Source organism: Podarcis erhardii (assembly GCF_964252035.2).
Source record: "Podarcis erhardii genome assembly, chromosome: 1".
Lineage (NCBI taxonomy): Eukaryota > Metazoa > Chordata > Lepidosauria > Squamata > Lacertidae > Podarcis > Podarcis erhardii.
In genome coordinates this window covers 113,596,604-113,622,411 of record NC_138497.1, presented here as the reverse complement: position 1 = coordinate 113,622,411, position 25,808 = coordinate 113,596,604, and the positions used below count along the sequence as shown (strand labels likewise).

Below are 25,808 nucleotides of genomic sequence, written 5' to 3'. Positions count from 1 at the left end.
GCGAACAGGGTCTGGGTTATCACAATGATCATGAACCATCATGATCTGAGAATTTGTTCATTAATGGAGTGATTGCAGATTGAGATCCACATTTTACACCCACACCCACACACCCACACACTGGATCCCAAGACTAGGGCTGGAGGAGAAATCACATGGATGGAGAAAAAAATGGTAAGCATATTAAACCAAGTCCAAAGGGAAATTTATGTTTTCTCTTTTAGTGTAACCCAGAACCAAGAAAATAAAGGGGTGATTAACCAGTTTTGTGGGTTTCCCTACAAGTCTACATCACAAAGCAAATGTCAATGCCGGCAGCTGCAGATTATGGAGTTATACTGAGACAAAGCCAACCTTAGAATTGTTGTAGCATGGGTCAGATAGCACAAAAATCACAGCAGTTCTAAAATAATTGATTTATTTAAAAAACAAATATTTCCTAATTGAAATACAGATTTCAATTAGGGTATATTTGTTTTTAAATAAACCCATTCTTTTGCAATCTGTTTTAATTAGAACCTGGATTTCTGTGTCAGCAAGAAAGTTTTCAGCTGTGGATGCATAAGTGATTCAAGTGAATGTGGTTGCTTTTGGTATAACAGTATTCTTGAAATACCTGGAGGAGCCTCTGTCTCTTTTCCCATTAATGGTTGCTTCAGAAGCTGAAGCTCTGTGGTCCCTGGTCTGGCTCAGATTGCACTGCATATGGTCCTTCTACATTAGCATCATCTCCTACTGGAGTATGTGGAGAAAAAACACGACTAACACCCAGCGGCATCTCATAAAATACTTCCATCCTGGTCTGTGTTCCAGATCCTTCAGCTGAGGTGGTGCTAATGTAGAAGAATAATGTACAATGGCCTCAGATGACGCCTTCCTCCCAACCATCTCTGGAGCTGCTTAAGCAAGACCTGTGTGTCCTATGGGAAGACAAGGGTATCCTGATCAAATTTGCAGATGACACCAAACTGGGAGGGGTGGCTAACACCCCAGAGGACAGGATCACACTTCAAAACGACCTTGACACATTAGAGAACTGGGCCAAAACAAACAAGATGAATTTTAACAGGGAGAAATGTAAAGTATTGCACTTGGGCAAAAAAAATTAGAGGCACAAATACAAGATGGGTGACACCTGGCTTGAGAGCAGTACATGTGAAAAGGATCTAGGAGTCTTGGTTGACCACAAACTTGACATGAGCCAACAGTGTGACGCGGCAGCTAAAAAAGCCAATGCAATTCTGGGCTGCATCAATAGGAGTATAGCATCTAGATCAAGGGAAGTAATAGTGCCACTGTATTCTGCTCTGGTCAGACCTCACCTGGAGTACTGTGTCCAGTTCTGGGCACCACAGTTCAAGAAGGACACTGACAAACTGGAACGTGTCCAGAGGAGGGCAACCAAAATGGTCAAAGGCCTGGAAATGATGCCTTATGAGGAACGGCTAAGGGAGCTGGGCATGTTTAGCCTGGAGAAGAGGAGGTTAAGGGGTGATATGATAGCCATGTTCAAATATATAAAAGGATGTCATATAGAGGAGGGAGAAAGGTTGTTTTCTGCTGCTCCAGAGAAGCGGACACGGAGCAATGGTTCCAAACTACAAGAAAAAAGATTCCACCTAAACATTAGGAAGAACTTCCTGACAGTAAGAGCTGTTCGACAGTGGAATTTGCTGCCAAGGAGTGTGGTGGAGTCTCCTTCTTTGGAGGTCTTTAAGCAGAGGCTTGACAACCATATGGCAGGAGTGCTCTGATGATGTTTCCTGCTTGGCAGGGGGTTGGACTCGATGGCCCTTGTGGTCTCTTCCAACTCTATGATTCTATGATTCTATGAGATGCCTGGAAGCACATGCTAGGGATCATATATCATTGGCTCCTAAAAGGACAATCCATCTGCCTGAGAGAATTCTGTTACTCTATATTCTAGTCCATTTTGTAGTAGTAGTAGCATTCCAAGACTTTATGAGTTATGAGCCTGAGGCAAGGAAGGACTTGTTCCTGTTAACAAAGGTGCGTGTTCTGTTTCCCCGGGTACATAAGGGTTAAGTAGTTCTACTGTGCCTTAATATTGATAAAAGTTTCTAATCTAATTTGTCAAGCTCGGTCCATGAAGAAAAGCTCTGGGATGTGCTGACCAGCAATTTCATACACTGGTGTGACTTGAAAGTGGGCTGTCAGTTTAAATTAAGGAAAAGGCACAGCAGCAGCAGCAGCAGCCCTGCTTTTTCAACTCTCAGCTATTAAGCAAGTGTTTTAAATGTCTAACTGCCTCAAATCGTCATCTTTTACCTGGTTTCTTTTAAGGATCTACAAGCTTTCCATGCAGCGTTTTCATTTACCCTGCTGATTCAGTCTGTACATTGCATCAAAGATAATCCAAACTGCATGATGGAAGCTGGAAAATGGAAGTCAGGAGTCCACACCAATTCTATAAACCCAAAGTAGGGAACCGGTGGCCCTTCCATATATTACTGGTCTATAGTCCCCAAACCTCTGGCATTTGGCCATGCTGACTGTGGCTGATGGGATTTGCAGCCCAACAATGCCTGCAGGACCACATGTTTACCATCCCTGGTAGAAACAGTTGAACTGGGTGTTAAATCCCTTTGAATTCATTGGGAATAACATCTGAATAAACATGTCCATGGATGGACTGTTGGGCTATTGAAACTCCACTGAAATTATTGGGACACGAGCAAGTTACTTTGGGCAAAGTTGCAGCTTATTGCTATAAATAGAAGGCAAGACCATTTTAAACAGTGAGCCTTTGATTTCATAGTCTAAAACACAAATGCCCAGCTGTTGGAAAGGGCTAGGATTTCTTTTGTGCGAGGGCAGGGAAGGAGAAAAAACTTGTTATTGAGTGAAGCTTTGAAAAGTCTTTAATCCATTGCTGTTACAGACAGGGATGAAAAGAGAATGTATCTCCCTCAAGCGCTCATGGGAACTGTGATGACCCTGCAAATAGCCTTTGTGACGTGAGCAAAACTTTAAAACTGCAACTCCCTGCTGAGCTTGACATTCACTGGAAATGATTGCAATCCATGATAGCACAGAAGTTTGTATTCAACTACCTTTTACTCAGAGTAGAGCTATTGAAATTAATGGACCTAAGTTAGTCATGGCTATTAATTTCAATGGGTCTACTCTGTGTTACAGTAGACCCAGTAGAGTACATTACAGTTAGTTGACTGCCACCCACAACATATTTTCTTCTCCTTTTACTTAGTTTTCCATGTCAGTTTATTAACTATTATTAGTATGTGTAGCTATACCATCAAATTCTCTATCACTATCAACTCTCAGATTGAAAACAGATTTCACTGATGTAGAAATATTTTCTGGAAAGTACTTTATGTGAATAGGCACCTTAAAAATAATTGCACCCCACCCACCCCCATTTGGGTTACTGCTTCTCTGCCATTCGCCTTTTCTCAGCAGGTCTACCTAAAGGGGACCTGGATTGAGAGTCCCATGGACTGCAAGAAGATCAAACCTATCCATTCTGAAGGAAATCAGCCCTGAGTGCTCACTGGAAGGACAGATCCTGAAGCTGAGGCTCCAATACTTTGGCCACCTCATGAGAAGAGAAGACTCCCTGGAAAAGACCCTGATGTTGGGAAAGATGGAGGGCACAAGGAGAAGGGGACGACAGAGGACGAGATGGTTGGACAGTGTTCTCGAAGCTACCAGCATGAGTTTGACCAAGCTGTGGGAGGCAATGGAAGACAGGAGTGCCTGGTGTGCTCTAGTCCATGGGGTCACGAAGAGTCGGACACGACTAAACGACTAAACAACAACAAAGCAGATCATGGGGATTTCTGCACAGCCCTAATAGCAATGCACATCTACCCCACATCAGCAGTGCAATTTCGCAACATGGGCAAGTCATTTTGTTGTCCCCCTTATTAATCTGGGAGTCAGAAATCCTTGCTGATCTACTGCAGGTTACTGAGACATCTGCAGACAGATACCAATCTACCTTCTGTCCACTCCTGGACTATACATATAGACCAACCTTCCTACTTTAGATGGCATCACTTCAACCCATTGAGAGGGATGGGGATGGTGACACAGGGCCAGAATAAAATTTACAGAGATTTACAGTTTCCAAACAGGGCTACAGATGGGGGAAAATCAGGGTTCTGTCCTCTGACCTCACTTGCTGAGGGCATTGCAAAATGAAATAAAATGTGTTCTAAACCAATGGGGCTGTGATTGTGATTATTAAATAAATTTGTATATTGCCCTTCATCTGAAGATCCCAGGGTGGTTCACAACAGCAAAATACAAAGAGCTATGCCACAATTGATGTATCAGATTTTTTTTTGAGTGCCATGAGAGTTTTGTTGTTGTTCTGACCTTCTTTTGAATATTTGATATCTGCATTTGATTTGATTTCAGTATTTTATTTTATTGATACAATATGCTGAATACAGGCTTCAACACAACGGAAACAATCCAACCTAAATGAAAAATAATTCAATATTTTATGCCTGACAGCTGATACATGATAGGTGATATACAATGCTGCATATTATACAATATATATGGCAGCAATTCATAGATGACATGCAGCATTAATTTGTATTTGACAGTTGACTAGTGATGGGGATTGGTAATATCTGGTACACAATGCACATTTACTTAGCTTGCAAAACACAAATGCGTTTGAGGTAAGCTCCTTTGCCCCTGAAAATGATCTTACGCTTGCAATTTAAATCGAGAACATTATGAGATTATGTGATTATGCTGTGCCTGGGTGGCCTGTGCTCCTGAGAATAGGTGCTGCTATGTTAGCAGTTGGTTGGTGCCTGCTGTTTCCATTGCTGAAATTGACCTGAACTTTGGAAAATGGCTATGCAATCTATAAAGCTATACTGTGCCTCCTTTCATTTGCCCAAGGGCAGGATATGCATCATGTAAATGTGACCTTTGGTGTGTGTGTGTGGTGGAAGCAAGCAAGCCTTGTAACTTCCAACTGTTGGGAAAACAAGAATCTTCAATCATTTCGTAGGGCAGAGGAAGAGAAAAAGGATCTCCCTTGCCATATTAGCAACCAATTTTTTTAAAAAAAATAACCAAATCAATCAATTTTTAAAATTTGGCATTTGTCAATCAACAACGTGGGAATAATTATATGATGTTTCAATGGGAAATGTATGCTGTGTTTATATATTAAGATTTTATCCTGTGGACCACCCTGAGACCTGCGGGTATAGGGCAGTATATAAATTTAAATAATAAATAATAATTTCAAATCTCAGTCTTTGTAGCCATTGTTCACTTACAGTAGACTGCTCTGTATGATTACAGTCCACAGGATTAATGAACCAGGATTAGTGATGACATGCAAGAGGTTCTACCATTGGATCCTTCATTTGACTTGGCTTTGATTTGCCTGCACAATTGATTGACTACCATAGTTAGCTTTTTCATAAATCTATTCTTCCTATGGTATGATTTCCCCACTGTTGCCCTTTCAACACACACACCATGCCATAAATGCTGCTGCCAACTCCTCCTCCAGGTGGCCTGCTATTGTTGAAAATACGAAGAATATTCTGGCCACCAATCCTGGGACAAGATATTGTGATTCATGATGTTCACCGCTGGAAAAGAAACAATGGGTGGTTATCTAGGCAACATATGGGCCTCCCCGCTTACCCCCTCTACTACGATTCACAGACAACACTGCAAGGGTGTGCATCTACAAATAATGACATACAACAGGGGTAGCCAAGTGGTGCCCTTAAGATGACTCCCATCGTCCTCTGGTAAATTAACCAATAGTCAGGGATGATGGGATTTGTAGTCCATCAACAGCCTGAGGGCAGCATGTTGGCTACCACTGCAATACAATTATGAATTATTTTTTAAAAAGATTAATGATTCATATCCAAAATGTTATTTTTAATTTGGAATTTCTCATTTGGTTTTCTGAATGGCAACACTGGAAAACCCACCAACTGAGGGCATTTGCAAGCATCTGTTTCAGCTGTAGCCTCTGGCCTCCAATTGCAGATCAAGTAGGTGACTGGTGGAAAAAATGTGGGCATACACATAAACGTGTAATTTATGCAAATTACAGCAGGATTGGCACCAGAGATCAGGGGCACATGGAACACTTTCCAAAATGTATCTCGAAGCTGTGAATTTCACAGATGGATTAAAAAAAAATTAGCTCCTCAAGCACAAAGTATTAAATCACATACAAAGAAGATGGATCCAATAACAAAATTACTGCAACAAATGTACTGATTTTAACCTGAGTTAGTTTCATCTGGGTAGATTAAACATAGCTCACCTTGGAGCTAATTACCAAATTTCCTCATCTAAATGGATTTTCCCTATAATATTAAATACAATAAATGACCTGGAACTTCAGCTGGTGACTTACATTGGCACATACTTAATCATCAAGTGACCTGGAGAGAGGGAAAGAAATTGCTGAGTATATTGATTCACCAAGAAAATGTTGACAACGATTTGCATAGCAAAAAACTAGACAATAGAAGTAAAACTTCTGGTCCTTCCCCCAAGTTAAGGTTTACAAGATGCATGTGCAGGAGCAGATTTGGGGTGAGGGGTGCTGAATAATGACTATGGTAATATAATAATAATAATAAAGGTCCTTTGTACATGACTATATTTGTTCATGCAGAGATGAAGGCTTGTCAACATGGGTATTGCCAATTCCTTCCATCACCAAACTCCCTGCAGTTGCAGAAACACACAAACAAAATTGCATCATGATCACAGCAGCTGCATCAGGACTGTACCAGATCCACTGCATAGCACCAGGTCATAATGTGAAACTGAGGTACTCATACCTCCAAGCAGAAGATACCTTCTTGATCCAACTTTGTCAGTGGAGGCTCAGGTAGGCTTCATAGGGTAAGGGAGTGTGTTTCCAGCTCAGTCTTGTTCACCAGCTATAGCCATTCCTGAACCATGCTAGCCTAGCCACATTCCTTTATGTTGTAGTATAAAGGAATTTTAGATTACTGTTACATTGTCCTACATGGGGCCTCCCTTCCAGATGATTTGGAAGCTCCAGCTTGTGTACAACACTGCCAGTTCTGAGTAGTATAGCATGATGGAGTCACATAGTACTGGTTCTGTTGTAGCCCTGTCCAAGTCCCAATGCCAAGCAAACAGAGACTAGGGACATAATCCACATACTGTTATTTACTGAACTGAATGCTAGAACAATAGGATCCAGAATGCAGCAGTCTGATTGGTCCGCAGGAGCCACCCAATCCATCTCCAGGTGGAAGTGAATCAGTGACCTGATTGGCCTTCAGGAGCAGCCAATCAGGCTCCTGGATGAAGTGAATCAGCAACCTGATTGGCCTGCAGGAGCAGCCAATCAGGCTTCTAGAGGAGGTGAATCTGCAACCTCATTGGCCTACAGGAGCAGCCCGGAATTAGCCAATCACACGGGGCCCATATAGCTAGACGTTTTGGGGAACGTTTCATTCATTGCTACTATGAGCTCAATAAAGAGCATGAAATTCACACTCAACTCTGAGTATATTTCTCATACGAAGTCAGGCTGCTCAGCTGCAAGTGGAGTCATTCCACCTTCTCCCCCTTTAGGCTGCTGTTTAGCAGACAAAGCTGACTCCTGGCCCATGACAGATTCTTCCGAATCCACTTTGGTCTCCTGTTCAGTACAATTAGGCTCCTGTTCACTACTGCTGCTAAAATATAAAACCCTAAATGGCTTGGGACTCAAGTACTAGAAGGAGCACCTTTCCCTATATGTGAATCCCCCCATATATGGATATTGAGAACTGTAGAGGATGCTATATTCATAGTTTTGCCATTGGAGGAAGCCCATTGTGTTCAGGTGCGGGATGGGGCCTGTTGTGATCCCTCTTACTCTCTCCCAATTATAAAGATAGAGCAAAAGTTATCCAGAACTACTTTAAGTACATGAAGTGAAACTTTATACTGCCTTCAAAACAAACATGCCATTTAGATGGACTGCCTTGTTAATTTTATTTACAAATGGTTAGTTGGCTTCAGGCCCAAGTATATTTGCATGGAATCAAATCCTCTGAAATCGATAGGTCTTACTTCTGAAGGAACAGATTAGGCGGAGGCTGTTACGCTTCTTAAAACAAGTTCGGAGTTTCAGTAGGTGGTCTGCAAAATCTTTTAGAAGTATTTATTTGAAGATAATTTGGCATGGTTGTCCGGGCCTGATACAGTCTGTCCCTTACTGCATGGCAGACCTGCAATTGTGAGGATGTGGCCAGTGGCAGGACTTGCCAGCTCTTGGAACAGGACTCTCATGAAAGGAAGAGAAAGATGCAATGGATTGGAACATCTCCTTTTTTTGAACTGGCTTTTCTTATTTAGAAAGGCAATTCAATAAAGTAGGTAATAGAACACTTAAAAAAAGTTTTTAAAGAAAGAAAAGGAGACAGTGGTGTTCATTGGTTAGGTCAGGGTAGATGCCCTCATGCCCCTTCCTTGGGTCACATGCCTCAAGCCATACCCTGTTATCTGCTTTCCTTGAGTGCTTTTGCTTAACTAGAATGCATGCTTAGACTGTGATCTTTGATTTTCCCTAGATCAAAGATGGAAAGGTAAGCGTATGTATATGTGTAAAAGCCTGTGTTCCTGGAATGCAGCATCGCTCCTCCCATTTTTGTCACTGGTCCCACCCACATCTGCCACATGGTCCGCAGAAAATTCCTCTTGAGGGAATGTGGTCCTTGGTTTGTTTGTCCCCCGCCCCCTTCCCTGTATTAGGCTGTACCAACTGAGAGGGGACCAGAATAAGAGTTTCTCCTCATTTTGTATTGGCCACATATATAGATTTTAGATAATCCTTGAGAAATGCTGCTGAATTTTTTCCCCCAAATCCACTTTATTGGTGAAACACAGAGACCATTTCAAGGTTAGGTCCTGGTATGAGTTCTGTATGCCCATTTATAAATTAGAGCAGGATGCTTTAGTCAATTAGTTGTGTGATTAATTGATTAAAGCACAGGTTTTTTTAAGCCTTGCTGGTAATCGTGAGTGACCTTAAACAGAGGAATCTGCCCTCTTCACCCATATGAGGGGAATTTAAAGTGAAGAGAGGGAGAAGTTGCAACACTGCCTGCAAGCCTGTTGCTTTTGTAAAATTCTTTATGGAATATTTAAATGGGCAACATATCCTGTTCCTTCTCCAATTCATCTTCACAATCAGGCTGTGAGGTAAGCCACTACTATTCCCTTTTTACAGAGGATAAATGGTGGTAAAGCCAATAAATCTAGCCAATAAATCTAGATGTTGTCATGGGATTTGAGCCTAACAGTGCAACCCAAAATGTGCTTATTAAGTACCCCTGAGTTTGAAGGGGACTTTGCTAGACTTCCTAGAACATGGAGTGTTCTCCCTCCACTACCTTTGGCACAATTGAACCCTTGCTGGGGTGTGCTTCTTGTCAGGAGTTCAGCCTACACTCGATTAGGACACTGGCATAGACACATGCCTGACTGGCATGGTCCCTCCCTCCTGGACGTTTGTTTGGGAGCTTCAAAAGCTTTCTTCTGCCTCAACATCACAGCGACCGATGCCAACCAACACCGGCACACTTAGGGATCTGCAGAATTTGCACATCATGCATGACAGAACTCAGCAACTCAGCATTTTGGCTAATCTGCTTTATTTACATATAAACACACGCGGAGCACTGCAAATGGTTCCCTCTCTCTCTAGCATCAGACAGCAAAGAGAGAAAGAACAAAGGACAATAGTCCCACTTCATGGAACACAGTTATACAAACATCCTGTCTCTGTCACTTCCCACTCTGTGGAGTCAAAACACACACCGTCATGTGAAAGACAACAATCCTATGACTGCAATCATAGATCAGGAATTCTAACAATTCTTTCCTGGGGATCCATGCTCTTTTTACCTACACCACAGTGTGCCTCAGGCCCTAAATCCCAGATCCAAGTGGAGAGAGCACAGAAGGAGGAATTCAACAGTCTGCTCTTCTGATTTGTTCCATCAGCACAAATGTCTCTGCAAACCCACTTTGTGCACACTTTCCCCAATGTACACATTTTAAAACCTTTCCTTTTCCCTTCTTTCTCTGTTTGCTGGAGAATTGCACCACAAAATTCAGAGAACTAGAGACCTTGTAGGATATCTCCGTGCGCACATTGCTTCAGGAAATGTGGATAAGGTAATTTTGCGTTAAAATATGAAGACACCTCTTCCGCTTCCCAAAACAGGACTTAGAGAAAGAGATTGGGTGGGTGAGTTGGAGAATGTGCAGGCCCCATGTTCCTCCCAGTTTCCATTCCATTTGTAAAGTTTTTGTTTGCTTATTTTAAGCAGAAGCAAAAACCCACCACCTAAAACACACAATTGTCATGAGGGGTCCAAGGTCGATCTTTAAAGCTTAGTATTTATTTTCTCCGCAGCCAATCCAAGTTGTTAGAAACTCTTGCTGCTTGCAGTGCTGGCACACTGAGACCTTCCAAATTGTGGCTGTAAAGGGCCCAGGGATGGACCCAATGTGATGATACACCATTCCTCCCAGGATGCCATGGGTCCCTCCCAGAACCATCTGCAATGACAACTGGAATGTTTGTGTGACAGTTGCTGCCTCATCAAGGCCTTTTAGCTGACTAGACCTATTGATACATAGCAGAAGTTGAGGGGACCAGACTTTCAAGCTGTCAGACATCATCTGCTGTTGCGTGTAAGTTTATTCAACCTCCCAGCACAAAGTGAAATATAATTTGTACACAACTAATAATTTAAAACCAGAGTTAATTAGCTAACTCCTGCTTAAAATGACTTAACAGGTCTATATTTGACCGTATGTCCTCTTGAACATGTCAAAAGTACAGGCGTGACATTTTTATTTCCAAATAATTTCTACTGACATATTTGGCGCTGAAAATCTTTCACAACTTGGCTGTTAACAACACTTAATTATCAGGAAGATTTTCTCTTTGAGGTGGCTGTATGTATGTGTGTACATGTGTTTTCGCCCAGTTTTTAGAAGGACCACGAGGGCCCTCTTCTCCATCTGGCCCAATGCATGCAATTTCTCAGCAGAACAGAAGATCAGGGGCTCAAGATAGATGCTAGATGTTCTCTAACTCTGTCTTCAACAATTAAGAGTGGCAACTCTCGACAAAGTAAGAAAGTTAAGTGTGAGTGGCAAACAGCTGGCTTGAAAAGCCTCTGGAGAAACAAACTCATTTCCCTTACATTTAATTAACAAAAAAAGGAGAATGTGTTTCTGAAGCAAGCATATTTTTAAAAGTATATTGGGGGGTAGGGGGCAGAATAATTCTTTTCAAAGAAGTGGAAAGCTATTGTAATGCTGTCTCCGTGGAAATGACAGAAAAACAAGAAAGAACTGGTAATGCTTTCAGAATAAAAGCAGCCCTCTTTGAAGCATTTAATTTAGGAATGCATCTAACTCAATACTGTTTACACTGACTAGTCAAGGGGATGCGGGTGGTGCTGTGGTATAAACCACTGAGCCTCTTGGGCTTTCTGATTGGAAGGTGGCAGTTTGAATCCCTGCAATGGGGTGGGCTCTTGTTGCTCTGTCCCCGCTCCTGCCAACCTAGCAGTTCAAAAGCACACCAGTGCAAGTAGATAAATAGGTACCGCTGTGGCGGGAAGGTAAACAGTGTTTCTGTGTGCTCTGGCTTCTGTCACGGCATGCCAGAAGCAGTTTAGTCATGCTGGCCACATGACCTGGAAAGCTGTCTGTGGACAAACGCCGGCTCCCTCGTCCTGAAGCGAGATAATAATAATATAAATAAATATATTTTTTATTTATACCCCACCCTCCCCTGCCAGAGCTGGGCTCAGGGCGGTTAAATTAGATTTAAATACAATTAAAAATAAAAAACCCATTTAAAATACAGGTTAAACTATAATTTAAAATGCAGCCTCATTTTAATAGTAGCCCATAGATCAAAACCGTAAGGGGAGGGAAACAGAAGGGCCAGACTGAGTCCAAACCAAAGGCCAGGTGGAACAGCTCTGTCTTGCAGGCCCTGCGGAAAGATGTCAAGTCCCGCTGGGCCCTAGTCTCTTGTGACAGAGCGTTCCACCAAGTCAGAGCTAGTACTGAAAAGACCCTGGATCTAGTTGAGACCAATCTAACCACCTTGGGACTTGGGACCTCCAAGGTGTTGTTATTTGTGGACCCTAAGGTCATCCGCGGGGCATACCAGGAGAGGCGGTCCCGTACTCACCTTTGACTGGACTTAACTATCCAGGGGTCTTTTACTTTTTTTACCTTTTACATTGACTAGCAGTAATTCTCCAGGGTTTCAGAAAGGAGACGTTCCCAGTCCTCCCTGGAGATGCAAGGGATTGAATCTAGCACCTTCAATGTGTCAGAGATACTCTGCCACTGAGGTGTGGCACTCCCCTCAAGCAATTAAAGGCAAAGAGGCCTTATAGTCAAACTCCTCACACTTTGGGCCTTGCTGAACTATGGAAAAATATCCACCAAGTTCTTCTGCCTTCCTTTTCCAACAGTTCTTACAAGGGTGGACTTTGGTCTTTCAAATTTCAGCAGTGACCTGCGCAAGGCCAGAATTAGGAAAAACTGCTTTGCAAAAATGTATACAATTAGGATAAATTCACATTAAAATACTGATGAATATTGACAAGGACTTCTTTTTTTAAAAAAAGGAATCACACCTTGATGTGGAAATGTGGATAACTTAACAGAAGAGTAGAAAAATGAGAGAACGGAGACTGTTGGATTTGCCTATCCCTAGCTGCACGTAGCCCAGGGAAATGTATTTGGGAGGAAAGAAGGCTGTCCCCATTGGCCACTTAGATTAGTGGTCTGGTTTTTATGTGAAAAAGAAAAAAAAAGAAACAATTGGTTGATCTACTGAGCATGCATTCATTGATGTTTTCTTTGTTATTTTTCTTATCGCTAAGAAATATAAGTGTAATGTTGTTAATGTCAATATGTGTGGAATTACTGGATGAATGTTGTTAATAAACATAGTGAAAGTGTTTTTTAATAATAATAATAATAATAATAATAATAATAATAATAAAACAAACAAACAAAGGACTCTGACACCTGGATGATGAGGGGGGACAAGATGGCTGCCGAGTGCTTGAAGCAGAGTTTTGAGCTCTAAGGCCAACTCTAAGGCAAGTTTCTGCTCTATAACCAACCCTTAGCACTTGTTTTTATCCTCTCTTCCGTTTTACTTCTTAACTCTTTTCAGTGCTTCGTTTTGTTGCTTTAATTTATTGCTTTATCTCACCTGGATGAAATGTTAGTTGCCCATCCCCCCCCCCTCAAAAAGGAAACTCTATGGTTAATCAGTAGTTTCAGCTTTTGCTTTGCTGTTAAAAAGCTCAAAGTTTTCACAGTGGAACTGGCTTTTTCTATCAAGAAAAGGTTACCGAAACCTTCATTTAATTGGCCCATTCAAATGAAAGAACCACGAATTCCAAGCAACAAGCACTTTCATACATCAGCATAAAAACGGAGAGCTGTTTCCCAAAATGGGAATGACACAACCATGGTTCCCCCCCCCCACACACACACTTAATGTCTTCATTATTAGTGTAACCTCCATTCCGGTCTTTTTCTCATCAAGTGCTCTGTAAATAAGTGGCAGCATTTTAGAGTGGAAATGACAGCAAGGCTGAGAAGAGCCTCACTCCTTGGATAGCTTTTACCTTAAACCTTAATATTATTTAGTGCATGAGAAACACTGAGGAAGTTTCCTTGGATGGAGCTATGGAAACAGAGCAATTGAGAATTTGTTGTACTATTCTAGGGCTTGATGATGTCAAATATATATATATAATATATATATATATATATATATAGCATATTTATTAAAGTTTTCAAAAATAATACAATGGAAAACCAAAAAGAAAAAACAACAAAAATACAAAAATAAAAACAACCAAAAAAAACCACACATAGAGTTTCCCTTACTTATTTTCTTTTAACTTATTTTCCAGACCTCCTCATACCTCCCTTTCTTGTATTCCAATTGAAATTGTTAGTTCAGCAAATCCTCACCATTAGTTTTTACTTATTTCTAAACCTTATTTTTCATATCTCTTAAACATTACAGCTGGAAACCACTTAATTTCTGTCCAACATCATTCTAACATTCATTAATTTTACAATATTTCTGCAAATAGTTTTTAAACTTCTTCCAGTCTTCTTCCGCCGACTCTTTTCCCTGGTCTCGGATTCTGGCCGGTCATTTCTGCCAGTCCCATATAGTCCAGATGATGTCAAATATAGGCCAAAAGTATATTTAAAACACGCCCACCCCCCAAAAAACCACCACTCCAAAGGCATGCATAAACAAATTGAAGGCAAAAGGTGCAGCATGATATAGGACCTTAAAGGGCTTGATAATGTCATGTTCCTTTTCAGTATACAAAGGGTTTTACTTTCGCTTATCTTTTCTACAACTAGTAGACACCATCACAAGCGCACCTAAAGGGTAGGATCCAGAGGAACAAATGCCTCTTCCCAGGGAGCTGTAGAAATTGTAGCTCTGCGAAGGGAAAAGGGGATCTCCTCACAACTCTCTCTATCCTCAACAAACTACAGTTCCCAGGATTCCTAGAGGGAAGCTGTGACTGTTTAAAGTGCTGCCATAGTGCTCCCAATGTATAGTGCAGATAAGGGCTAACTATAGTGACATCCAGTGATGACTGTCTACTGGAATCCATCAGAAGAATGGGGAGGGAGAGATTTCCAGGGAGCTACCCTGCAGTGCCCTGCACTCTCCCTAACTGGGTCACCCAAACCATTGGAGCAGATTGGAGGGGTGAAGGCCATGACTGGTGGAAAGTGGATTGCTGAAAACTGGCCCCTTATCTCTTCGACTGATTCCCTTCCATCACCAGACAGTCCCTATTAAATACCAGCCACAATGACTTCCTCCTCATGTCAATGCTTCTAACCCCCCCCTCAAAAAAAAAAAAAAAAAGAAAAGAAAAGCAATAAGGCTGAGCCAAAAGGGTTAGCAAAGCTGATGAACATTTTAATCAGGTGGGCAAACTGTCACTCTGCTGCAGTGTGACCCCCTCCTCCCCTGGCTTTCTATTCAGTTTGCAAGCACTTTGCCAATCTAAAACAGGTTGGAGAGAGGGGAGAGAGAGAGAGAGAGAGAGAGAGAGAGAGAGAGAGAGAGAGAGAGAATATGCTGTTTTGGAACTGGAAAGGGCAGGATCATAAACAACTGGGTAAGATACTGGGTTCAGTTTCAAGAATAATATGTATGATTGTACGGGATGTGCAATTTGATACTGTCATATCTTCCTCTCTTGGCAAAGCACTTGCAAATTCATTACAGATGGGGAAGAATTACCTCGCCCAGCAAAAAATAAAATAAAATAAATTGCAGATTGGCATCACAGATTGCCCCTTTGTTCTTGACTGGATTGCATACTCCCTGAAGAAGGAGGTATAATATACCTTGGGAGTACTCTTAGATCCATCACTGGCACTAGAACCACAGGTATCCTCAGTGGACCGGAGTGCTTTTTTCTGGCCTTGGCTGGTACACCAGTATTGGCCATTCCTGGGCAGGGATAGATTGGCCACATTGATCAGGGCCTTGGTAACATTGACCTAGGACTACTGCTCTCTATGTGGCTGTGAAATCACTTGAAGGCAAAGGCTGTAGTCCACAGGTAACCATCTACTTTGCAGGCAGAAAGTCCAGGTCCAATCAAACCCCAGAGGGGTTGTAGACAAGACTAAGCTAGAAGTACCAATGTAAGGCAGCATATGTTCCTACGTGGGAGAGACCTAAGAGGGGAAGTGGTGCTGAAGAACAGCAGCTCAGGGAAACAAAGGCTGTGAAGAGAAATGGGATTCCCCACCTACTCGACTCCACTTCATACTCTTTTAAAGTAGAATGTTTACTCCAGAAAAAAAAATAATTATAGGTGAACATTTAGGGCAGCCCTTGAAAGCAAGAATAGATCAGCCTGCGGTACGATGCACTGTGGGTATTGTACTTGCAGAGATTTCACGTGTCTGTCCTTGACTTACTTTCAAGAGTCTGCTGCAATTGGATTCTTGAAGATGCTTCCTCGCCCCCGCTCCCTTTCCTGGTTGTTTCTCACCTAACAGTGACACTTTCCAGCATTGCTCTCTTGTGCTGTGTCGTTGACATTCTGCAAGGACCAGGAAGCAGAAGATAAAAATCTTTCCTATTATCCCTCCAATGCTGTGTCACAGATGCCAGCTCCAGCACAAATTATAAAACTGCAGGGCAGATTTATTGCATGACAGTGACTATAACAGCTTCAGAGGGGAATAATGACTTAACATCAGGAAGCGCAGGCCTCTTAAGACCCTGCCTCTACCCTGGAACTTTACAAAGCAAGCACTGAAAAGATGCAGCTTGGTGTGTGTGCCAAAATAACTTTGTTAGAAGGCATTTGAACCTCATGCAGCGTCCTTAAATCTGGGAGTTCGGTTATAAAGATATTGCAAAGAGATATGGTGAGGCATCAATAAAAGGGTGGCAGTGCGGTAGCAAGCAGAGCATTTGTGTGTGTGTGTGTGTGTGTGTGTGTGTGTGTGTGTGTGTAGATTATTTCCCACAACACTAGGAAACAAAACAGCAAACACAGCATTTTACATTCTGCTTATTTTTTTTACACACAGAGAAAGGTACCTCATTTTGCTACATACACATCAATCTAGGCTTGCTATAAACCAGATCGGCATCTGCAAACATAACTCCAAAGCACCATATTCTAGATAATTGTTGTTCGGCTCCCCTTTTCCTCTTGAAATTGAGAATGTCAAGTATCATTATATAACATGAGCTGAACAGCATAATTCAATTGGCAGTCTGTAAAATGGTAATACATCCATTTCCTCCAGCAATTGCTATTTATTTTAAAGCGAGAAGTCGTTCTTTTAATGCTTTACATTAAACATAGTGCGCTGCATATACTGTTAGACTCCAACTCTCATCAGCCCCAGCTAGCATGGCCAGTGGTCCAGGATGATGGGAGTTGTAGCCTATCAACATCTCGAGACACCAGGCTGCCAACCCCTGATCTATATCAACATCCATTGAGCTCTATCTTGAATCCTGTTTCAGAACTTAGCTTTGAATAATGCCCAACTAATTATGTACAGCATGAACTCAGCAAGCATGCACAACCTAGGGATTTGGATGAGTTATGTTCAAGGTACTGGCAGTATGTTCTATGAGTGTTTGAGCACCTCGCCCCTTAATTTTTATTATCGAGTCATATAAGCAGAGTGCTATGGCTTTAGAGATAGGGAGAAATTCAATTCAGACCACATTTAAATGCAAACCTACCTAATCTGAACTTTGCAAAACAATACACAAACCAAAAGAAACCAGACCTTCAGAATTTGCACATCTCCAGATCTCACAATGCAGTTCTCCAGCCAAGTAATCTGTCCCAGATTGCATATACCAGGGTAGATTACAAAACTGGTGCACAAAATTACTGGTTGCAAAAATATGTATATTAGGCAAAATTGCATACAAAATTCATATAGTGGGTGAAATCTGTACTAAAATGCTGATGAATTTTCATGCAGCCTTCTTTTTTCATTTTCTTTAAATGCACACCGACTGATGTGGAAATGTGGAGAGCTGAATTTAAGATTAGAAAAACAAGAAACAGAGAGAAATTGAACTTGACAGTTTCACTCATCCCTGTTCAGCTTAATGTGTTGATGCCACGAAGAGGTTAATGACCAAGAAGTAGAGAAGATTAACTTCTGGTCTAGCAGGTTTTTCAGCAGATACATTTCACCATATTGTATGTTGTACTGTTGAAACCATAGATAAAGACTGATTTGGAGCTGTTTATGAATTTCATTTTAATTTGCACACTACCCCATAAAAAGAGCCCTAAATCCAACCACATTCACAATGGGAATACTGGGAAACAAAACACAATGAGAGAACAGAAATCACAGCTTTTGCTAACAGATATGAAATAGGAAGATTTGCTTGCAATTTCATCTTGCAACTCTCATTTCAGCTGAACTCTACTTCATATTAAGAAGATGGATATTTGAAATGTAAAAAGAAAACCATTCTCTTAGGAAAAACATTTCAGTTCCATTTAGCTCTGCACAAATTCATTTGTAAATAAATTCCACTTGTTAAAATCCACCATATGAGGAACGCAGCTGGAAGAACTTAAAATAGTAACAGTATCCCACGGAGAATACTCATTTAAATCAGTTCATCCTTCCCTTGTGTGATAAAGGAATCTCTATCCATCTTTGCTTAAAGTTATTAAATAGCTGGGGAAGGTTTAACTCAAATGTTGTTTGTATTTATCATCTTCCTTAAAAACAAAGATAAAGTCCCTGTAGCTAGACTCTCATTACGGTCTAGCAAGAGCTTAGATTGTTATTCAAAGACATGAGGTGAAAATCTCAAAGCAAAACCTGATTGGGCTTCTTCTGTTCAATATTTGGAATGTGACTAGTGCTAAAGTACAATTTGCATGAGCACAATTGGGCAAATGCATCATTGATTTTCGGGCTTATCCACACTTATCTTTTGCCCTGCACATTCTAGACATAGGTCCACACTTTCTCTGTCCATGTCTGACCACTTACTTACCCACCCCCCACCCCACCACTTTCTCTGCAAAAGCCTGCTCTTTACTGCTGATTCAGAGCAAATGGCAATCTGTGGGAAGCCCGATCTTTACCGCTGACTTGGAGCAATTTGGGTTTTCCTTGGATTGCCATTTGCTCTTATTCAGTGGCAAAGAGTGGGTTTTCATGGGGAAAACAGCAGGGCTAAATAAATAAATAAAGTGTGCGCTCAGACCTGGACCTCGGAAGCCCAGATCTATGCAGTGGCATAGGAAGGGGGAGGGGCGGTCCACCCAGCGTGCTATCTCTCAGAGGAGTGACAAGAAGGCACCCTGTGGGGGGGGGCGCCCCACCGCCCCCGGGCACGGCAGCGTAAGCCGCTGCCATCACACCACCACAGCCACGAGTGGAGGATCCTTCCGCTGTCCGTACGGTGCATGTGCGCCACCACCATACATAGTGGCACCGCACATGCGCCATATGTAGCAATGCCGCACATGCACAGTATGTAGCAGTGCTGCACATCCGCCGCCGGGCGGTTTGCCTTGCCCTGCTGCAGCCACGAGCAGAGGACCACGCCGCCGTGAGTGGAGGATCCCGCTGCCACCTGTACAGTACATGCGTGACACCGCTGTATGCAGCAGCGCACACGAGTGTGCCACCAGGCGGTTTGCCCTGGCCCTGTGGGCTCTCGTCATCCCGCCCCAGGTGCCGGAGAGCTTTCCTTCGCCCCTGGATCTATGGCTAGAAATGTGGAAGGTAAGTGTAGATGAGCCCTTAGACAAGTTCTGATCTCCTGCATCAACTTCAATAGGACACCTGGGGGTTTGCCTTTTGGTTTCATTGGCTCAGTAGCATGTGTTCTTGGGGTGAGATTCAACTAAGTTTTACTCAGAGAAGACCTATTGAAATTAGCCATGTTCATTCATTTCAGTGGGCCTACAAACTTAGTTGATTGTCACCCCCAGACTTTCTATCACCTTTTTCATCAATGGCTATAATAATAATAATAATAATTTATTACTTATACCCCGCCCATCTGGCTGAGTTTCCCCAGCCACTCTGGGTGGCTTCCAATTGAGTGTTAAAAACAATACAGCATTAAATATTAAAGACTTCCCTAAACAGGGCTGCCTTCAGATATCTTTTAAAGATAAGATAGCTGCTTATTTCCTTCACATCTGAAGGGAGGGTGTTCCACAGGGTGGGCACCACTACCGAGAAGGTCCTCTATCTGGTTCCCTGTAACCTCACTTCTCGCAATGAGGGAACCACCAAAAGACCCTTGGTGCTGGATCTCAGTGTCCGGGCTGAACAATGGGGGTGGAGATGCTCCTTCAGGTATACTGGACCGAGGCCATTTAGGGCTTTAAAGGTCAGCACCAACACTTTGAATTGTGCTCAGAAACGTACTGGGCTAGATTTTATAAGCTTCTGAACATAGAATTTTATTCTGGTTTGTGAGACCATTTCTTGGCTTGTGGCTTGTGAGACCATTTCTCCCACACCAGGTTCATCTGCCCCACACTTAATATCATATGTGATAGTCAGTGTGGGGCATGTAGAGAAATGCTTGCATCAATGGTGCAACGGATTTTCCTACCCTTACCTATACCATAAACAAGAGGGCTCCTTTTCCAGACACAAAGACTTCAACCTTGAAAGATGCAACTCCGAAGATCATGTAAGCACCTATCTATATCATTCCACAAAGTTGTTTTCATAGATCCAGTTTCACGAGTCATTCTGGGACTCATTCCATAACTTGAAAAAACACAAGTAGCAATCTTAATACTATTCCTCTTCCCATAGATCCATACAGATCTATGGATAGCATAAGATTATTATTAAAATGAAGGATTGTATCAGTGGTGTTTATGAGCATGAGTGAAAAATGAAAACCAGGACACTGATTAGATTAGAGATAGTTGGACAGGAATCCTCTGCCTTCTTGTTGGCTCTTAAAGAGCTGCACTTTTGACTAACTTCCTTTAAAAATATAATGCAGTGTATGGTATTTGAACACATTTTGCTTCAGGCACGGGGTTTCTGGACTGTAAAGGATGCAGGAGACAGAGACAAATTAGTTTTCCCCTTCAGCAAGGGATAATGTATTTGGAACAGATGTTTCTCAGATATCTAAATTATCCATCTACTGGAATACTTTCAAACAGGGCAATATCAGGTTCTCAAGACAGGAGAATGTAACATGTCAGTAATAGAGGATGGTAACCAACAAAGTTGTCCTATCAGGCAGGGACCAGAGCTCCCACCAGCACCACTGCTTAATTGGTTAAATTGAAAATGGTGTATACAGAGTCAATGATTCACCATCAAGTGAATAATAATAAAAATGGGGATTTCATACAGTGTATTTAAGTAAAGCCTTTAGGGCTAGAGGTTGTACCAATTGCTGAATGTGCATGAATGCAACTGACTTTCACATATGCAATAGGATTTTACCTTTCTCTCCTCCCCGCTGAAACCCTCCTTCCCCATATCCCAAGACCTGCTGTGGAAGATTGGGAGACTAGTCCAAGGATTCACTGCCTTATTCAAGGTTTGGAGGAGGTGTGGTCTTAGAATCATAGAATTGTAGAGTTGGGGGGCACCACAAGGCTCATCTAATCCAACCCCCTGCAATGCAGGAATCTTTTGCCCGATGTGGGACTCAAACCCATAACCCCGAGATTACCGTGCTAGATAGATATGAAGTCCTCTTCCCCATCCTCCCAGATGTTGCAGTTTCTAATGTCTTGCTGAAATGGGGCCAGTGCAATGATTACATCATGGTAATCCTCCAGGTTTATAAAGTTGCATGCATAGTTTTTTAAATAAAATATCACCTGTAGCTCATCAAACTTTAAACAAGCGAGGAAACAGGCAATACCCAAATGCCTCATGGCACTTTCCTGCACAGTCCTCGCTCCTCCAAATTTCTATTTCATATTTCAGTTCCACATCTAGTTCTTGATAATTTTTTGTGGTGATTTTGTGGGTGGGGTAGAGTGGGGGTTTCAGTTTCTACTAACAGTCCTCGGGCTGCAATTTCTTTTTTCATTTTGAAAACACAGAAAGCAAATAGATATATTGGTTTGTTGGTTTGTTTACATATTGCCACCTGGGTACATTTATCAGTGGCACTCAGGCAGTTCTTCGCTGCAGCTAATCCTATGGACACTGTAGGATCTCACTTGAGAAGCTGTTATAAAAAGATAACCTTTCAGCAAGATTTAGATAAATGATATGCTTAAAATTAAGCTGGTTATTTGCAGTGCTGTGCAGTCATTCTACTACAGTTCTAGGGGGAAAAACAGTTTCATTCAAAGAGGATGATGAAGTGATGATCAGGATAATTATTTCATCATAACTCCCAATAGTCCTGACTAAAAACACCAAGAAGCAATATAAATGTACACGTTTCCCCAAATCCATCTTCATTATGTTTTCTACAACTTAGTATATTTGAGCTAGCTAGAGGTCTCTGTGTAATCTGCCATGAGAAAATCCCAAAAGGTATACAAGGAGCATGTAAAGTGTGCTAAAGGGCAGAGCTGGTCCATGTTCACATTACACCAGTGAGAAACCTTCACATGCTAAAGGAGTAGATGCAACTCTGTTTATCCCCTCAGATATTTTGTGGGCATCTGCACAGAGCACATGAATCATATGTAATGATGTCCAAATTACATAGGGAATCACTGGTGGCTACTCCTCCCACCAGCCTGCTGGGGGTATGAACAATGTGGCAGGTCCCTAGTGTCAGTTGTATGTATGCATTGTGCATTTCAGGGTGCATTCCAAATCCTTTTTGCACAGATCTCCTCTGGCCTCTGCCTGTGCCATTATGCCAGCTCATCAAAGTCAGTAGAAGCCTACCATTGATATTGTAGATGAAGCCAACCTTCTATTAGTGGTAGCATAAATATGTATGAGAAAGAAAGTAGATGCTCAGTCTGTTGTTTTTTTTTTGGGGGGGGGGAGTTGTGTTTTAGTATTAAACAACAATAAAAAGGCTCGCTTCCCTGAGGAAACTTGGATAACATGAAATCCCATGTTATTATTTTATTTCATTTTCTTGTAACTTTATATCCTGCCTTCCATAATGGGTTACCTGACAGTCTCCTATGTAGACATTGACCAGATGTAATCTCTGCGTAGCTTCAGCTCTGTGAAGGTTTTATGTGCCTTCCGATCATGTCCTGCTTTTTATTTTAACCTTTTGAATTCTTCTTTCGCCTCCTATTTTTATCTCATTCACTTCACTTCTCCCTAAAACCCTGTTTTCCAATTCATTGCATGCAGTGCTCTTTCGAAAGAACTCCAACTACCATACTTGGGTAAACGAAATGTCAAGCCTGGTGAGGTGTTTGTCTTTCACAAGTTGTGTGGCTCATGGGAAAGATGTGAACTTCCCCCTGACCCCACAATATGATCGAAGGAGGAGATGGTTATAATCTCCCAATGTTTCCATGGGGACACATTGATTGTCTAATCAATTATTATTACATGAATAATCCATGAATATGCAGTAGCCCTAATCCAATTAGATTTCAATTAGGCCTGTTATAGTAATGAGTTACTATTTTAATTAGGCCTGCAAGTTAAGCCTTGATTTATTTATTTAAAATGCTTTGACACAGGGTCCCCGCCCTTAACAGTAAAACCAAATAATTTTCAAATGAGTCGAGTAAATATTAAAATCAGTAGCAAAGAATACAGTTGAAATAACAATATATAAATGATTGTGACTAACCTTAGCACCATAGAATCAAATTTTCTGGATGATACTCCCAATTTCACACTAACAGGTCCTGAATACAGATGATTGCACTTCAGCTTTATGGGATTTGGGGCTGCTTCTTCAGATGCCGTCCATCAGTTGAACTCCTGGTTGTGAGACATTTAATATATTTCCCATTGATAGGTGATCAATGGAAACAGACATAGGCTGTATTGGAAGACGTAGGGGCGTTAATTGGTACAATCTTAACATAGATGAAATGTTAAGGGGGGGATCCTTACAATGGAAAAAAGCAGGTGAAATAAACATGCTGTATGTATAATTTTCCCCTTCATGGATCACTGCCTTGTCATGGCGAAGGGGCTTGAATAACTCAGAGAAGCTATGAGCTATGCCGTGCAGGGCCACCCAAGATGGACAGGTCATAGTGGAGAGTTTTGACCAAACGTGATCCACCTGGAGCAGGAACCGGCAAGCCACTCCAGTATACCTGCCAAGAAAACTCCATGGACAAAGACAACAGGCATATAAAAGTTATGACGCTGGAAGATGAGCCCCTCAGGTCAGAAGGCGTCCAACATGTTACTGAGGAAGAATGCAGGACAAGTATAAGTAGATTCAGAGCTGATGAAGCGGCTGGGCCAAAGCCGAAAGGACTCTCAGTTGCGGATATGCCTGGAAGCGAAAGGAAAGTCCAATGCTGTAAAGAAAAATATTGCATAGGAACCTGGAATGTAAGAACCATGAACCTTGGTAAGTTGGATGTGATAAAAAATGAGATGGCAAGAATAAATATTGACATCCTGGGCATCAGTGAACTAAAATGGACAGGAATGGGCAAATTCAGTTCGGATGACCATCATATCTACTACTGTGGGCAAGAAACCCATAAAAGAAATGGAGTGGCCCTCATAGTCAACAAAAGAGTGGCGAAAGCTGTACTGGGATGCAATCTCAAAAATGATAGAATGATCTCGATACGAATCCAAGGCAGACCTTTTAACATCACAGTAATCCAAGTTTATGCACCAACCACTGGTGCTGAAGAAACTGAAATCGAGCAATTCTATGAAGACTTACAACACCTTATAGAAATGACACCAAAGAAGGATGTTCTTCTCATTATAGGGGATTGGAATGCTAAAGTAGGGAATCAAGAGATAAAAGGAACAACTGGCAAGTTTGGCCTTGGAGAGCAAAATGAAGCAGGGCAAAGGCTAATAGAGTTCTGCCAAGAGAATAAGCTGGACATCACAAACACTCTTTTCCAACAACACAAGAGACGACTCTACACATGGACATCACCAGATGGGCAGCATCGAAATCAGATTGATTATATTCTCTGCAGCCAAAGATGGAGAAGCTCTATACAGTCAGCAAAAACAAGACCTGGAGCGGACTGTGGCTCAGATCATCAGCTTCTTATAGCAAAATTCAAACTTAAACTGAAGAAAGTAGGAAAAACCACTGGACCGGTAAGATACAATCTAAGTCAAATCCCTTATGAATACACAGTGGAAGTAAGGAACAGGTTTAAGGATTTAGATTTGGTGGACAGAGTGCCTGAAGAACTATGGATGGAGGCTCGTAACATTATACAGGAGGCAGCAACGAAAACCATCCCAATGAAAAGGAAATGCAAGAAAGCAAAGTGGCTGTCCAACGACGCCTTACAAATAGTGGGGGAGAGAAGGCAAGCAAAATGCGAGGGAGATAGTGAAAGATACAGGAAATTGAATGCAGATTTCCAAAAAATAGCAAGGAGAGACAAGAAGGCCTTCTTAAACGAGCAATGCAAAGAAATAGAGGAAAACAACAGAATGGGAAAAACCAGAGATCTGTTCAAGAAAATTGGAGATATGAAAGGAACATTTTATACAAAGATTACCATATTAAAAGACAAAAGTGGAAAGGACCTAACAGAAGCAGAAGACATCAAGAAGAGGTGGCAAGAATACACAGAGGAACTATACCAGAAAGAAATGGATGTCTCGTATACCCCAGGTTGCTGACCTTGAGCCAGACATCCTGGAGAGTGAAGTCAAATGGGCCTTAGAAAGCACTGCTAATAACAAGGCCAGCGGAAGTGATGATATTCCAGCTGAACTATTTAAAATTTTAAAATATGATGCTGTTAAGGTGCTACACTCAATATGCCAGCAAATTTGGAAAACTCAGCAGTGGCCAGAGGTTTGGAGAAGATCAGTCTACATCCCAATCCCAAAGAAGGGCAGTGCCAAAGAATGCTCCAGCTACCACACAATTGCACTCATTTCACACGCTAGCAAGGTTATGTTTAAAATTCTACAAGGCAGGCTTAAGCAGTATGTGGACCGAGAACTCCCAGAAGTGCAAGCTGGATTTCGAAGGGGCAGAGAAACCAGAGACCAAATTGCAAACATGCGCTGGATTATGGCGAAAGCTAGAGAGTTCCAGAAAGACATCTACTTCTGCT

General features: G+C 41.9%; 1 long non-coding RNA gene across 1 annotated transcript in view; it reads right to left on the bottom strand.

Moving 5' to 3' along the window:
* LOC309335903 overlaps window positions 1-23,572 on the bottom strand; it is a 30,629-nt gene extending 7,057 nt beyond the window's left edge. The window contains exons 1-2 of the long non-coding RNA XR_014153793.1: window positions 23,366-23,572; window positions 16,051-16,175 (exon numbers count right to left, since the gene is read on the bottom strand). This is a non-coding gene — a long non-coding RNA (uncharacterized lncRNA). The remainder of the gene's footprint in view (window positions 1-16,050; window positions 16,176-23,365) is intronic.
* Between the last annotated feature and the right edge of the window lie 2,236 nt (window positions 23,573-25,808).